The sequence below is a fragment of the Onychostruthus taczanowskii genome, unplaced genomic scaffold, assembly GCF_017590055.1.
Source record: "Onychostruthus taczanowskii isolate IOZ18803 unplaced genomic scaffold, ASM1759005v1 scaffold56, whole genome shotgun sequence".
NCBI classification, from domain to species: Eukaryota; Metazoa; Chordata; class Aves; order Passeriformes; family Passeridae; genus Onychostruthus; species Onychostruthus taczanowskii.
This window is the reverse complement of record NW_024503235.1, coordinates 5,264,470-5,278,506: the sequence shown is the minus strand read 5'-3', so window position 1 is coordinate 5,278,506 and position 14,037 is coordinate 5,264,470.

Sequence of the window (14,037 nt, the reverse complement as noted above, 5' to 3'; positions counted from 1 at the left end):
CCCAGTGCAAAGCAGTGACCCTCAGTGTGCAGACGATTTGGGCTGGGGCAGGAATGCAGACTGATCCCTGTGCATTTGCGTCAACAATTGTCCCTTTGTGCCCTGACGTCCTCACCGGGGCTCTGGAGAGGGAGAACTCCGGGCTGTGCCAGGGAGGAGAGGCCTTGGTGTCCCTGCAGTCACTGCTCCTGCAAGGCTGCAGCCAGGATTTGCAGGATTTAAAGGCTCAGGCACCAAAGGGCTGGAGGATTTACAAGCTTCGTTTTGTTGCTTCTGGTGCATAAAGCTGGGAATTGAGGAGAGCTGAGTGCTGGTTCCACCCTGGCAGGGATGCCCTGAGTTCCCACCTCCGACGCCACTGCAGAGGTGCCCAGGGTCCCTCGTGGGGTGGTCTGGCTGCTGCTGGTGCCAGCTTTGCCCCTCTCCCTCGGTGTCACATCGCTTTTCCTCCCGGATTTCGGGGGAGGAGAACTCTGTCGAATTGCTTAAACCCGTGCAAGCACAGATTTGTGTGTGACACCCCACCAGAGCCCCCAGCCCTCCTCTGCTGGGGCCCAGCCCGAGGGATGCCCGAGGCCACCGGGGCTGCGGGGCTGAGTGACAGCAGCAGGGTGACACTCTCCGTGTCCCAGACTCCACTGCCTCTTTTGTCCCCTGCTGCAGCCCCGGGCAGGGCACTGGGGGTGCTGGGGGTGTTGGGGGTGCTGGAGGTGCTGGGGGTGCTGGGGGTGCTGGAGGTGCTGGAGGTGCTGGGGGTTCTGGGGGTGCTGGGGGTGCCTCCCCACGCACGCCGAAGCAGCTGGGGCTGCGTGAGTGAGGCTCAGCTGACGGCGAGCAGCGACAGTGGGCGCGGGGAGCGGGGCTGCGCATCCCCCGCTGCCAGCGCGGCTGCCGGGAACGGAACAGAAATACCTTATTTTTTTTTTTCCCAGAAGCTAAAGGTAAGTGAAGGTGGATGTTTCAGAGAGAGACCTGAACTGGGAAAGGAATCTGCTGGAAGAGTCTCCTCCCTGCCGGGGGTGCCCGGGTCCTGTCCCCGCGGCTCCCCGGGGACAGCAGCTGCTCGGGCAGCCCCCCCGTTCTCACAGCCCTGCGCTGTGGATGTCACGGGGATATCAAAAATAAAGGAGCAGCTCTGGCTCTCGATTTTTTTTTTTCCCAGAAGCTAAAGGTAAGGGAAGGTGGATGTTTCAGAGAGGGACCTGAACAGGGAAAGGAATCTGCTGGAAGAGTCTCCTCCCTGCCGGGGGTGCCCGGATCCTGTCCCCGCGGCTCCCCGGGGACAGCAGCTGCTCGGGCAGCCCCCCCGTTCTCACAGCCCTGCGCTGTGGATGTCACGGGGATATCAAAAATAAAGGAGCAGCTCTGGCTCTCGCCGGGGGAGCTGCAGCCTGGATGTGGCCGCGGTCACATTCCGTCCCCCGGCCAGCGGTGGGGCTGGTCCAGCGCAGCCAGCGGGAGCATCCCCCGCGTGGGAAGGAGCGCCCCGAGCACACCAACAGCCCCGGGGCAGAGGTTCCGCGGCTGGAGCAGCTTCTGGAGCCTGCCCGGGTCACACCACGGCTGCAGCAGGCACAGGACGGGCGGCTCCCCTCCTGTTTGTGTCGTCCTGGACTTTTCCTGGTGCTTCCCCCAGGATCTGTAACCCACTGAGCCCAGGATGACCCCAAATAAATCACTCCTGACAGACCTTTCCCTCTCTGGGCATTAAATTCTGCAGACAGTTAAATCCCTGCAGCCCCGGGGATGCTGCATCCCCCTCAGGCTCATCCCCTCTGCTGCTGGAGCCGTGTCCTGCCTGTCCCTCCCGGCAGGGACCGCTCCCAGCTCCCTGGGTGCCTCTGTCGTGTCCCCAACACCCATCGTGGAGCAGCCTGGCGCCTTCCTGTGTCTTCCAGGGATTTTGCTGCTTGCAGGGCCCCAGGCTGACAGCTGATCCGATCTGAGTCACGCTCAGGGTGTGATCGGCTCTGACCCCAGCGCTGCCGCTCCCCAGCTCCACCGGCTCCCTCTGCTCTGCTGGCTGTGTCCATGAGGGCCGGGGTTCGATGGGATCTTGGGAATTGGGAATTGTTCCCTGGGAGGGCGGGGAGGGGCTGGGGTGGAATTACCAGAGCAGCTGTGGCTGCCCCTGGATCCCTGGCAGTGCCCAAGGCCAGGCTGGACATTGGGGCTGGGAGCACCTGGGACGGGGGGAGGTGTCCCTGCCATGGCAGGGATGGGATGGGATGGGATGGGATGGGATGGGATGGGATGGGATTTCAGGTCTCTTCCCACCCTTCTGTGAAGCTGTAACTCTTTGCCTTTTCCAAAGGCAGAGTCTCAGTGAAGCAAATCACAAGATCCAGTCCCAGAAGGAACCTCCTGGAGCTCAGAGCATCAGCCCAGATTCATATTCCTGCCTGGCATTGTTTTTAAGTGAGGATGAGATGGGTCCTAATATGATTTTGAAAATTGGTGCAAGTGGGCAGGAAGGATTGCTGGAGCTTATTTGTTGCTGTGGACACTGGGAGAGGAGGTGGATGTGGCCACAGCTGAGCTGTTCCCCTTCCTGGGAACACCCTGAAACCCTGAGCTGTTCCTGTTCCCAGGAATTCCTTGAAACCCTGAGCTATTCCTGTTCCCAGGGCTTCCCTGAATCCCAGGGACCTCCTGAATCCCTGAGCTGTTCCCCTTTCCCAGGAACTCTGGGCTGTGCCAGGGAGGACGGGCCTGACAGGACCCTGAATCCCTGAACTATTCTCATTCCCGGAACACCCCAAATCCCTGAGCTGTTCCCCTTTCCAGGAACACTTTGAATCCCTGAGCTGTTCCCAGGAATTCCCTAAATCCCTGAGCTGTTCCCATTCGCAGGAACACTCTGAAATCCTGAACTGTTCCCCTTTCTCAGGAACACCCCAAAATCCTGAACTGTTCCCCTTTCTCAGGAACACCCCAAATCCCTGACCTGTTCCCAGGATCCCCTGAATCCCTGAACTGTTCCCCTTCCCAGGACCCCCTGAATCCCTAAACTGTTCCCAGGATCCCCTGAATCCCTGAACTGTTCCTAGGAATTCCCTGAATCCCTGAACTGTTCCCCTTCCCAGGAACCCCTGAATCCCTGAGCTGTTCCCATTCCCAGGAATTCCTTCAATCCCACATGAGAGCTCCTGTGGCTGGACTGTCCATCTTGACGGCACGAGGAATCTGCCCGGCTTTCCTATGGTCTATCTCAAGTTGAAATCTAAATAATTTCAGTATTTTGCCCTTTTTCTTTTGCTTCTGAAGAAATCTGGCTGCAGGATCTTTGTTCCCCACGTATTTCCATGTTCTGAAGCACTTGAAATATAAAAATGGAGTGTGAATCATATCCTTGCTTTAAATAAAGCTCCTTCCATCCTTAAGGATGTGTTTGTCACTGATTGTGTGACTCCTGTGATTGAGCAGTGCTTAGAAGGAACAAAGCAGCCAATAATTATCCTGAAATTCCACCAAGGAGTGCTTTATTGAGGAAGAGATAATGAAAGGGGCAATGTTTCAGGGGAAGAAATAACATCTTTTATTAAATCAAATTATAAAGATGGAAAATAAAGACTGGCTTTTAACCACAGCCTGGAGTTTGGCCTTGGACGGTGGAAAATGTGAAAAACCCGATTTTTTCTCTCTATTCTATTTAATCTAAAGGTGTTTGTGAGTCACCCCTGCCTCCCTTCCATCCTCTCCCAGCCGAGCTGTCATGGCACTGTCACAGCGGGACAATAAAAGTCATCTCCTCATCTGCCACAGGGGATGGATTGGGGAAATGATTTATAGAACAGTGAAAAAAAGGAAATATTACCATTCCCTGCTGCAGATCCCATCTTCACCTCGTTGTTTTCCTGCTTTTCCTTCGGAGCCCTGGGCAGGGCTGGGTGATCCCGCACATTGTGGCCTTTGGTGGCCTTTTCTCCACTCCAAAATGTCCCAACCCTTCCCAGACAATAAAAGTTTGGAGAGCTGGCCCTGGAGTCAGTGAACTTTCTCCAGTGCCTGTGGGATGCAGGACTCAGCTTTACCTGGTTCATGGAGCCTCTGGGATCTGAGTTCTGGGAATCACAGCTGCAGGAGACTCTTCTGTGCCATCCTCTGATGGGCAGAACCTGATTTTCCCTTCACTTTCCCATTTTATCCTGAAAATTCCTTTCTTTGAGCTATTCCTGGCCCCTTTCTCCTCCTGAGGGTGAAGAAATTGGGCAGAGAAGGAGGATTTTGGTGGCACAGCTCTCACGTTGTTTTGGGACCCTCTCCTGGGTCACAGGGGAGGGGCACGGTCCTTACAGCTCCTTTATCCAGGGAAGTGGAGTCACCATCCCTGGAAGTGTTCAAAACCTGAGCAGACACTTTCTGCCACGGTTTAGGGGGAATGGTGTGACTCAAAGGTTGGACTTGATGATCTTGGAATGTCTTTTCCAGCCTTGATGTGATTCTGAATGATCTGGAACACTCCAGAACTTCCCCTAAAATATTCTGTCCCACCACATCTTCAGGAACTCTAGGACAGGCAGGAATTCAGTATGTCCCAAACATCCCTCCTTTCACATTCCCAGATAAATCAGATTTCCCCCCACAGTTCTGAAGGTCCAGTGTGGAGGACATCCAGCCACCAATGTTCAGCAGAGCCTGGGAGACCTGGTTGGAATAGGAATTGAAATTCCAGCAATCATGGTGTCCCGTGCAGGGATGGACCATGGAAGGTGGGGAAGATAAGAAGTGATTTCAGGTCAGGGAAGGAGCAGCCTGGAGGCTCTGACACCACTGACACCTCCTGAGGACAGATGGAAGGTGCTTCATGACACACTGAGTGTCCCAGACCCAAACTGTATGAGTGTCCCTTGGGAGAAGTTAAAAACAACCCCAAGGAATATACTGGAAACATCTGGAACTGTGACAAATGTCCCTGTCCCCAGGGGCAGGGGGGTGGCAGAGAGAATCTGAGCAAATCTGGGGTGGATTCCTGGGAAGGAGAGGTCATGGGGACCCTCTGGAGAGCAATCCGTGTGCAAACACATCCACCAACAAGGACACACATCCGTAAATAAACATGGACACACATCCATGAATGTGGACACACATCCACGGATATGGATGCACATCCATAAACATGGGCACACATCCATGGATATGGACACACATCCATGAATGTGGACACATATCCATGAACACGGACACACATCCATCAACATGGGAACACATTCATGGATATGGACACACATCCATGAACATGGGCACACATCCATGGATATGGACACACATCCATAAACATGGACACACATCCATTGATATTGACACACATCCATCAAGACGGACACACATCCATGCACATGGACACAAAACCATGAATGTGGACACAAGTCCATAGTGGACACACATCCATGAACACGGACAGACATCATGAACATGGATATACAGCCTCAATATGGACACACATCCATGAACAAGGACACACATCTGTAAATGTGGACACACATCCATGAATACGGACACACACGTGGATGTGGGCAGTTGTGCATGGATACGAACAAGCAGCCTGTCACCAGGAACCCCGCCAGGAGCCTTCTTCCAGCAGCTCAAACACGGACACTGGCAAGGGACGAGTGACCCACCCCTCCACCAAGGGGGATGGATGTGTGGAGAGCCTCCAGACATGGAAAAGGCACAAACAAGGCCCTGATTTGGAGCATTTCCAGCAGCTGGCAGGACCCAGGCAGGGGATGCTGTGCTTGACCTCAGGAACAAACCTGCTGAGACCCAGTTGTTTGTGCTGGCAGTGCCATGGTTCCTTCCAGGGCCACCACATCCTTCCCAGGCCTCCTAGGCTATGGGGTGGCTCCAGGAAATCTCCTTTTCATCCATATCCGTGGCTCCTGAGTTCTCCAGACATTTCTCCCAGGCTCTCCCACTCCTCTGAGCAACTCAGCAGCTCTCTGGTGAGGGTGACAGCCAGGTTGTCCCAGCTCGTGTGCAGATGGGCTCAGGACAGGCCCAACAAGGCCAGTAGTTGTCCACAAACAAGCAAAACTGAAACCATTCTTCCTCTGGCAATTTTGGGAAGTGGTTCTGGAGCCTCCACTGCTGCTCAGTGGTGAGGAAAAGCTTTGGAGTCTTGGAGAAGGAGAGAGGCTCATGAGGTGTCAGGCCCCCTGTAGGGATGGGGACAGTCCTGCTCCTGTGGGAGGAGGCACTGGAGCACCTTCATGCCCCAAACCAGGGCAAATCTCTCTAAAAATCCTCATTCTCCCAAGGGTTGTGGGATGGGAATGGCTCCTCCCTGTTCCTCAGAGCTCTGCAGCAGACTGCTCCTGCACAGAAAATGGGGAGAGACCGTGGATTTGAGGGACTTTTTTCACCTTCCCATTCCGTATCAGCAGCCCTGGAATAGCAGATGTGGCAGAAAACAACCTTGGTTATGCACAGGGTCCATATAAAGGTGATTTTGCTCTGTCACGTGCCACAGCCTGCCCTCATTTCAGTCACCCTGGGCTGAATTCCCCCCATGGAAAGGACAGGGAAGCAAGCACGGAGCTGTTTTGCCAGAAGATGAACTGACAGCTCGCTGTGCCTCTCCACAGTCCAGCTCCACATTTATCTTCCTCTCCCCATCCTGCTCTTCCCACGTGCAATCTGCTGCTCTGGAGCAATCCGGGTTTCCATGAAGCCCCTGGGGCGATGGGGAGGGAGCTGCTCCCCTTTGGGAGCCTCTTTTAGAGCTGGGTTCAAATCTCTGCTGCTCCTTTTCCCTTCTCAACTCACCCCAGTCTCCAGGGATTTCAAGGTAACCTTTCCAACAGGGAGGAATTTTCCACCTAAACACTTCCTGACCTGAAATCACTTCTTATCTTCCCAGCAGAAAACATTATTTCCATAGAAGGTGCCTTTTCCCTCAGCAACTAAACCCCTTGAGCTCAGCTTCCATAAAAGAGAGGTTTTATCCTGAACACTGAGCACCAAGATTGGGTTTTTTTCGCAAATAAAATTCCCCAGGATGTGTCCTGAGGGGCCCATCCTGGGAGTTTCCAACCCCCCAGTGAAGGCTGGGAGCCAGCAGCACATCAGCTCCCTGCAGAGCTGCTCAGCTCCTTCAAACCACCAGCACAGAGCTGGAGAGCCAAGGAATCCTCCAAAGCCAGCCAGACTTGGCTGCCAGAGGGGGCTGAACTCATTCCTGGCTATGCTGTTGGCAGCTCTGCTTCCCTGGGATTTGTGGATCCAGCCCTGGAAAGGCTGGGGCTGACTAATGCCAAACACATGGGCATCCCTTCCCTTCCCTTCCCTTCCCTTCCCACAAAGACGGAGGGTCAGGGCAGGGATGGGGATCAGGGCAGGAATGGGGTTCAGGGCAGGGATGGGGATCAAGGCAGGGATGGAGAGTCAGGGCAGGGATGGGGATCAGGGCAGGGATGGAGGGTCAGGGCAGGGATGCTCCATCCTCTCCTCTGCTCCAGCAGCTCAGCCCAGCAGGACCAGCTGGCCCCGCACGAGGCTTGGCAGCAAATCCCAGGATCCTGGGCTAAAAGGAGCCTTTTCCAGGCCAGATGGAGGCAGGGATGGTGGCTGGTGGTGCTGTGGGCTGCCAGCAATGGCAGGGATAAACCTGGAGAAGGAAAACATGAAGGTTTCCCTTTGGACTGTGTGCCCCACTATCCCCACCTCCAGACAGCCAGGCCTTGGAGCAAGGGTGTCTTGGGAGCAGCTGGAAGGGTTTTCTGTGCACATGGACATCTGCAGGGCCTCATTTGTGCCCACAGCCACAAGGACTGGAAGATTTCCAGGAAATCTGTTCCTACCCCAAGGAGTGCTGTGAAAAAGCCCCGAGGAGCTGTGGGGGGGCTGGTGGAGCAACTGGGGCCATCCAGGAGGGAAAACCGAGGTGTGAAACCAGGCCATGGCTTCCAGACAAGCCCTGGCAGCATTCAGAGGTTGGCTCTTTTGTGGATACAGTAGGGACGTTGATATTGTTAAACCTTTCCAGTGTGGAGTGATGGCAATGACCATTTCTGGAATAAAACAAAAAGGATTTTGCCCGATCCTCTGTTCCCTGGTAGCTCCCAGCATGGGCTGCTGGGTTTCAGATGCCTTGTCCTGCAGAGCCAAATCCTCCTGGCAGGTCTGTGATCTCAGGGACAACATTCCCCCTCAAAGCCCCAAATCCGAAATCCATCTGCACAACCCTTTGTGTCCATGGTTGGAATAATAAAATCACTGAGGTGGGAAAATCCCTCTGAGCTCATCGAGCCCAACTGTTAACCCAGCCCTGCCAAGGCCAGAATCTCCAATCCTGGGCTTGGTTTTGGGTCCCTTCGGACAAGAAGGACCTGGAGGGGCTGGAGCGTGTCCAGGGAAGGGAACGGAGCTGGGAAGGGGCTGGAGCCCCAGGAGAGGCTGAGGGAGCTGGGAAGGGGCTCAGCCTGGAGAAAAGGAGGCTCAGGGGGGACCTTGTGGCTCTGCACAACTCCTGACAGAGGGGACAGCCGGGGGGGTCGGGCTGTGCTCCAGGGAACAGGGACAGGAGGAGAGGGAACGGCCTCAGGCTGGGCCAGGGCAGGCTCAGGGTGGGCACAGCAGGAATTTCCCCATGGAAAGGGGGATCAGGCCTTGGCAGGGGCTGCCCAGGGGGGTTTCAAGTGCCCATCCCTGGAGGTGCCCAAGGAAGGGCTGGATGTGGCACTCAGAGCTCTGGGCTGGGGACAAGGTGGTGTCAGGTCACAGATTGGATGTGATGATCCCAAAGGTCTTTTCCAGCCCAGCTGATTCAGGGATTCTGGGATTCTGTGAGGTCTCTGCTGGCAGCAGCTGCCTGAGGCAAAGCTGAGAGACAGCCTGGGCTTTGCTTCCCGACATGGAACACACTGTGCGAGACAGTTCCTGGTGGGACTGAGGTTCACACATTCCCAAAGAAGTTTGGATGGAAGATCCAAGTGAGATGACACTTTAACTGGAAATAACAGCAGCAGAGAAATCAACAAACTCCAGGCCTTGGAGCCTGTTCCTTCACTGCCATCAAATCCAGTGTATTCCTCTCAAACTGTCTGGAGCAGAACATTGTTTTGTTTTGTTTTTTTTATTTTTTTTATCCCAGAAGACACCACCAGCAGTTTCTGGTTCAAATTATGAGGCAATAAAACAAACCCCACCACGCTGCTGTTTGTTACTAATTATGGGGCTTGTGTTTTGGTGTCAGCAGCTCCCAGCTTCAATTCTCTGGCAGTAATAACAGTCCAAAAGCAATTCAGGTCAGATTTTACAAGCCTTTAAACACATTATCTTTGATTCCAGTCAAATCATCACTCCTGGATGATATTCCTATAAGACACGATCAGCAGATGTTCCTGAGTGTGAATCCAGCTGTTTTCTCTGCTGATGTATGGACAGATGTGACTTTATCATTAATCTTATCCCATGTCCAGAGGTGAAATTCGAATTTTGGGAGGCAGGATGGCAGCAGAAGTGGACCCAGCAGGGTATTTAGACAGGAGGTAAGAAGGGGCTGGTCTCATATGATGGGAGTGGTGGCACTGGATGTTTCCAAGGATAAAATGCCCTGGAACCCTCAGGAACCCAAGGTGGCTTTACGAGAGGTCACAGAGCCCAGCTGGACACTGGACGTGGATCAGAAGGGCCAGATTCTGATGCCTTTATGGAATTATAAAATCATCAGTGTTGGAAAAGACATTTGAGATCATCGAGTCCAACCTTTAACTCAGCCCTGCCAAGGCCAGCACTGCCCCTGTCCCCAAGTGCCACATCCACAGGGCTGTCAAATCCCTCCAGGGATGGGGATCCACCCCTGCCCTGGGCATCTGTGCCAGGGCTGGACAGCCCTTTCCATGGAGAATTCTTCCCAAAAATCCTCCCTGAGCCCCCCTGGCCCAGCCTGAGGCTGTTCCCTCTCCTCCTGTCCCTGTTCCCTGGAGCACAGCCCGACCCCCCCGCTGTCCCCTCCTGTCAGGAGTTGTGCAGAGCCACAAGGGCCCCCCTGAGCCTCCTTTTCTCCAGGCTGAGCCCCTTCCCAGCTCCCTCAGCCTCTCCTCACAGGACTGCAGAACATTCCAGCAATGAGAGCTGCTGCCCCTGTGAATCCCAGAATTCTGGAATGATTTGGGTTGGAAGGGACCTTAAATCCCATCCAGTGCCACCCCTGCCATGGCAGGGACACCTTCCAGTATCCCAGGCTGCTCCAAGCCCCATCCAGCCTGGCCTTGGGCACTGCCAGGGATGCTGAAGATGTGAAGGAACTCATCTGACTGCTGCCAGTCACAGGGAGAAGCAGCAATCCTGGAGGCAGTGAGGACTGGGAGAGCACAGCTGGAAAGTCACCTGGAGGAGGAATATCTCATGTTGGGCTCTGAGCAGCTTCCCAAGTTGCCAGAAGGATTTGGTATCTGGAGTCACATCAGGACAGCAGCCCTGGCTATGGAGGGAGCTTTATTTGCAGCTCCAGCAGGAAACTTCCACTTTGACACTGCTGATTTCACTGCTGCTCCCCTCACCCGCAGGATACGGAGTGTCAGACTGGAGGTGTTTGCAGATGAGAGATAACAACTGTCGGAAAATTAAATCAGGAGTGCTTAGAAAGTGTTCTTGGAGCTGCAGAGCCAAGCCAGCTGTGCCTGCCTCACCTGGGGAGCACAGTGGGAGCTGATAAAATCTTGCTGTTTCACCCAGCAACAGGTCCTGGAGGGAAATTGTCACCTGGCCAGGGAGGAGGAAGCTGCCCTTGGAGCCAGGAAAAGCAGGGGCAGGTTTCAAGAGGCACGGAGGCCTCGCCAGGCCTTTGATGTGTGTTTGCAGTGTGCGTGCCAACAGCTGTGCTCCCAAAAAAAGCTGCTGTGCCTCCTTGTGTTTTGTTTGGATCCGTCAGGTCAGGAGGAGGGGAAGGGATTGAGGAGGCCTCGAAGCTCGTTCAAGCTCTGCTGGGTTCCCCCAACCCCAAATCAGGTGGGTACAGGGAGAAAGCCCGCAAACAGATAGAAAAAAAACCAAAAAAACAACCCTCATGGTTTCTTAGGACAGGCTGGAGAGCCAGCAGGGAATTCTGTTCCTGTCCTGAGCTCATCCCCCAGCATGGCCAGCTGGATGAGAGAGGGTACCCTCCCCTCTGCCCCACTCAGGTGAGACCCCACCTGCAGAGCTGCCTCAGCCCCGGACCAACATCAGGAGGACCTGGAGCTGCTGGAACCCAAACCATCCCATGAGTACAAAACACTCCCCATGCTGGGCTGAATTCCTGCCTATCCAAAGGCAAACAGCACAGCAATCCCAGACAGGATCATTTAGTTTTTTTCCTTAAACAGACAGACAGCTCAACTTGCTCTTTCCCTTTCCCTAGTGTGAGATACGACCGCTCACTTTTAAAATTTTAAAGGTTTATTAAACCTTAACAAAAAATGCAACAAAAGGACTAAATAAGGAAAAATTACAGTGCTGGGAACCACCCTGACTATCAGCCACATTCTCCTCTTCAAAATGGATGCTCCACCTTTTATACTTCTAGCTCCTCCTAAAGTCTTGTCAGGTTAACTCCTTCCTTGCTGTCCAGTGGTGGAGATCACTCTCTTACACCTTGGCTGGCGGTCAGGTGCTGCCATAGTAATGAGCCAGCCCTCCCCAGATGTGGCATTCACATTCTTTGAACAGAGACAGATATATTTCTCTCTCAAGACTTTTCCTAGAGAAGCACAAAGAGAAGAAGAGAAAACGATTCTTATCTCTACTTACTACTCCTGCTGTTTTTACACATGTGGAATGTGTTAAGAAGATTGTTTACCTAAAGTAATTTGTCAGATTCTACTAAAAATTGTTTGTTTCCTTGACTAATTAACTCAAAACTGTGTCTTAGCTGTCTCAGACAGTCACTGTTTTTTCTTTAGTATCTCTTTTAGTACAGTACCTCTTTAGTATAGTTATCATATAGTATTAATGTAATATAGTATAGTTTTAATAAAACAATTGTTCAACATTGGAAATCACAGAGTCACATACCAACCTTTCCCTGCATCAGGGGCATCCTACATTCAATACCCAAATGCTCAGATTACCAAGGCTGTGCCATGATAACAATGCTGGGGGAAGGACACACTACAGTAACATAATCACACACCTGCTGTAAGAGCCTGAGCCGAGAGATGTGGGACTCCAGGCAGCTCTCCAAAATGCTGTTTATTGTAAATTACAGCAGTCTGGGGTCATGGGTGACAGAGCCTTGCCTACAGCTGTAGGCAAGCCTGAAGTCCCTTTAGCTCTGTTAGAATGCATTGTGGAGACAGACAAACATGCCAAATCTTGGAGAGATGTCCTTGAATGGACTGGGATAAGATCTCCTCAACCCTCCTGGACTGAGAAACCCTCCTTGGTCATGGTGAGTTCCCAGCACGCTTTGGGGTCTCATGTAGATTCATTAGTTTTTCCCCTTTGTACCACCCCGCTTTTCCCCACAAACTCCCAGTTTCTGCAGTGTTCAGGGGGAAGCTGCTGTCACTGGTGTCCTTCTCAGGGTGCTGGAATGAAGAAACTCTGTGGAACTGCTCCACAACACTCCTGTCTCTTTGTACCTGTGTTGGCCTGGGGACACCTCACAGGGCAGAGCTGAAATCACTGTTGAGAGCTGAAATCACTGTTGAGAGCTGAAATCACTGAGAGCTGAAATCACTGCTCAGAGCTGAAATCACTGCTCAGAGCTGGGCTGCCTGCCCCTCGCTGAGGTTACCCTGTAGCTGAAGGACTGCCTGAGACCCCTGGAACATTCTCTCCTGTGGGACCTCTCTCTGGGAAGGCTGGGCATCTGAGCTGAGCCACCACACCCCTGACCAGCTGCCACAACAATGCATTATATATTATTCTTTGCTGAGCATCTTAATACATAACAACCAATCAATACCTTTACTATTACCTGTGGGTGTGCGCCTCTCATTGGGCCCCAGAGGCTCCCCTGATGGGGGAAAACCTCCTTTTAACAGTTCTGTGCCAGGATTGAGAGATGCACAGGACTTTTTTTGGTCTTTAGGTTGCTGTTTATTGTTATCAAAAGATGTGCACGTCGTCTGCACCAGTCTTAGCGCGCAAGAAAGTACAGCAAAAATGGTCCCAAGGTATTTTAAAGCTGTTTTATCCAATTAACTCTTAAAATGTAGTTTATTTCTACCTTTCTACCAATAAGTAATCCTTTGTCTGTCCACGTAACCTCTGCAATGCAGCTTCCCTCACCTGATCACCCTGTGCCACCAACACTGCAGAAAATGGAGTAGTAGAAGAAGAAGAAGAAGAAGCTCAGACAATGCCCCAGATCCTCCATCTTGTCTCCTATCTACCTCCATACTAAAAACCCCAAAACTCTAAATTTCTCACCCTGTGACAAACAACACTATTCTCTATTATCTATTTCACCCACTTGTGGACTCCACTCCATCCCAAAGTCTTGGAAGCCCTCTCCACGGGAGAAGGTTAAAAGCAGTGCTTCTCTGGGGGTCAGGACCCCTCAGGACAGGCAGAGAAATAAATATTCCCTGTGCCCTGGGTTCCAACAACTACCTATGCCCTATCTCTCATTACCATATTATGGTCAATACTATCCAATCACACGAGTTAGTGTGTTACAGTTTAAGCTTAAAGTTGTTTTTCAGTTTTCTTGCAATCCTCCATCTTGTCTCCTATCTACCTCCATACTAAAAACCCCAAAACTCTAAATTTCTCACCCTGTGACAAACAACACTATTCTCTATTATCTATTTCACACACTTGTGGACTCCACTCCATCCCAAAGTCTTGGAAGCCCTCTCCACGGGAGAAGGTTAAAAGCAGTGCTTCTCTGGGGGTCAGGACCCCTCAGGACAGGCAGAGAAATAAATATTCCCTGTGCCCTGGGTTCCAACAACTACCTATGCCCTATCTGTCATTACCATATTATGGTCAATACTATCCAATCACACGAGTTAGTATGTTACAGTTTAAGCTTAAAGTTGTTTTTCAGTTTTCTTGCAGTGGAAAATTCTTGGACCTTTTTTCTACTTGCCACACTGGCATGTT